Source organism: Lepisosteus oculatus, chromosome 14, assembly GCF_040954835.1.
Source record: "Lepisosteus oculatus isolate fLepOcu1 chromosome 14, fLepOcu1.hap2, whole genome shotgun sequence".
Classification (NCBI taxonomy): Eukaryota; Metazoa; Chordata; class Actinopteri; order Semionotiformes; family Lepisosteidae; genus Lepisosteus; species Lepisosteus oculatus.
The window spans coordinates 6,439,087-6,441,758 of NC_090709.1; the positions used below are offsets into that span (position 1 = coordinate 6,439,087).

At 39.0% G+C, this 2,672-nt stretch overlaps 1 non-coding gene across 1 annotated transcript; it reads right to left on the reverse strand.

Annotated features, from left to right (window-relative positions):
• Nucleotides 1-632: 632 nt before the first annotated feature.
• Nucleotides 633-714, reverse strand: trnal-uag (transfer RNA leucine (anticodon UAG)). Its single transcript has one exon. It is a non-coding gene; the product is annotated as a tRNA-Leu (tRNA).
• Between the last annotated feature and the right edge of the window lie 1,958 nt (nucleotides 715-2,672).

Consider the following 2,672-nt stretch of genomic DNA (forward strand, 5'->3'; position numbering starts at 1 on the left):
GCTAACCACTGGGTTTAAATGTATAGTTGTTATTTGGAGAAATCTGTAAACTCGTGATCGACAGTGCTGATTATTTTCCGGAGACGGAGCACTGATGACCTATCCGAGCTAATTGATAAAGCTCACCCAGTGGATACTCTAGCAGAACATTCACCTTTGTACCCAAAGAAACCACAGGAACAACATCAGGAAGCACAATCAATTCCCCTTTTAAATCATTCCTGTAAGGTATGCTATGTGAATTCATGAAGTTAATCCTCTGATCTCTTTTGATCACGAACAAAGTACTTCTGATGGAGAGCTATGTTCAAAGATTTAATAAGCTTTACCCCTGCCAACGATTCGGCGTGAAGAATTAAAAGTTTCACAGACAAAAGCAGCTCACCACCACAGCCAATATTAAATGTACTTGCTGGTACACTATCATGTGCACTGCCTCAAAAGTGATCTTGGCAGATGTTGTTCCCTACATAAAGCTGAACTTGCCAAAGAGAATTTCTGTTGAGAAAACAAAATATTTTTCTGCCTTGATGTTAAGCCTGTCTTTTAGAAAGTCTATCTCTAAACACCTCCTGCAGCCTAACAAAAAGCACTTTTACTGATCGTATTACAGGTCTTAAAATATTAACATTTGGCAGCGGTGGGATTCAAACCCACGCCCCCAGAGAGACTGGAGCCTAAATCCAGCGCCTTAGACCGCTCGGCCACGCTACCTTCCTCCATGTCCATCTTCCTCACATTGCTGGCTTGGACTGGGGGGGCTTCAGCTCTTGTCGTCGGATCTAATGATATCATGACATGTGGAAGTGACTGCACCTTCATCTTCCAAGATGCTTTCAATAGCACAAATGCTACTTTCACCGGCACAAACATAGCAATAACAAAGGAGGTGGGTTTCATCCTTTGTGCTGTTTGTAGGGGCACAACTCTACGGTGATCTACTGACTTGAAGAGCAAAAATCAAAATCCTCTGCTACTACTATTGCTTTTTTCATAGTTTCTTCAAATCCTTCATTTGAACGTCGATTTTGAAGGATATTGATGATAATACCACATAAATTGTGGTTTTCTTGTGATCACCAATTTTATTCAAATACCAGCCTTTTTTACAGTTCCTTGCATGTTTCACAAGGTATAATAGCCCTCCTCGCATCCTCAGCTAACATATTTTAAAATTACAATAGATTATACAGCATGCATGTTTACATTTATATTAAAATTAAAGTAAATATACAAGAATACATACAGTGCTAACCCAATAATTCTTGTCAGGTTCTCCAAAAAATCTGCGTTGTTATTTTAACATGTTTCAGCTGAGGGTGCAACAGGAGTATAAATGAATTTTCCCGCCAGCCATTCAAAGACCAAATTCCATGAGTGAACATTATTTTCTCAGAAGTTACCGGCATTGGACTTTGCCGGTGGTATTGAATTATGTCCACAACTGTTGTAGTAGTTCCTTCTTGAAATTCGACACGTGCAAAGCACTCGTAATATCATAGGTGTTAAAGTTCGCTGAGTCTATTCGAGTCATGGTGTGTATCCCTGCCTATCATTGGGAGACGGGTAGCTTTTTTACACTCAGATTCCAATCTTCAATGCTTTGTGTGAGAGCTTACATAACTTTCATTTTCTCACATTTTCTGACGACTGCTCCAAAGGGGCACCCTGTCAATTCCGAATACTTTTCAAAAATCTGCCTGCATGTTTGATTATTGTCATTTCATTTCGAAAAAGTTCAATATTGATCATAACTAAAGAAAATAATGATCATGAACAAAAAAGGGATAAAGATGCGAGTCGATCTTGAATCACAGCTGGGTGACACGGGCTTCTGTTCTGATATGGCTGTATGAGAAACAGGAGGAATTGCCAATCTCCTATAGAACATGAGTTGAATCAGGAGTGAGACATTTCGTATACTCGTGCATATGTCAACGCCTGACCTACATCGTAAAACTAACATTAAGTTGTCAGAGACATTCATTTATATACAAACAAGAGACAGACCAAGTAATAATTCTACATTAGTTCAGGTGGGTAAACCTGAACTAACTAACTAATAAACCTATTAATAATTCTACATTAACGTGTCCTACACTGATCGGACTAATTGACATGGTCTGATTCAGAGCCTGTGCAGTTCGTGCTAATTACAACAACGACAGTTCTGAACCCTCATCACCGAACTGAGCACAAGTTCAGCTGTTCTCCAGTTCTGTTACGCATGGTTTTTCATTGCAATTGAGTTGAGAGCTGGAGCTGATCTCCAGACAGTACAGTGTTTCGGGTAAGTTGTCGACGCATGAGGCTGCAGACAACTTACCCAAAGTGTTTTCTATAGCTTTCAGGTGCAGTTCATTTATATAAAAGAATGTAAGTGGTATAAACTCAACAAGCCAGATGGCAGTCGAACCTTTAATTTTCTGACACAAGGCCTAACGCGTTATTCATTACGCCACTGACCCTGCTATTATAGTGTTAAAAAAAACGCGTTTTCTACATTTATGTCTGTTTAAAAATCATTAAAAAAGACAAAGGGTTTGTGTGTCGCGCTAAAATTCCGCTTCATTTGGAATGCAAATAAAAACCGTTTTGTTCCGAGAAATCATACATTTGTCACATCCTTCATACTATACTTCTCTCTTGTATTAGTAAAGCATTTTGATTTA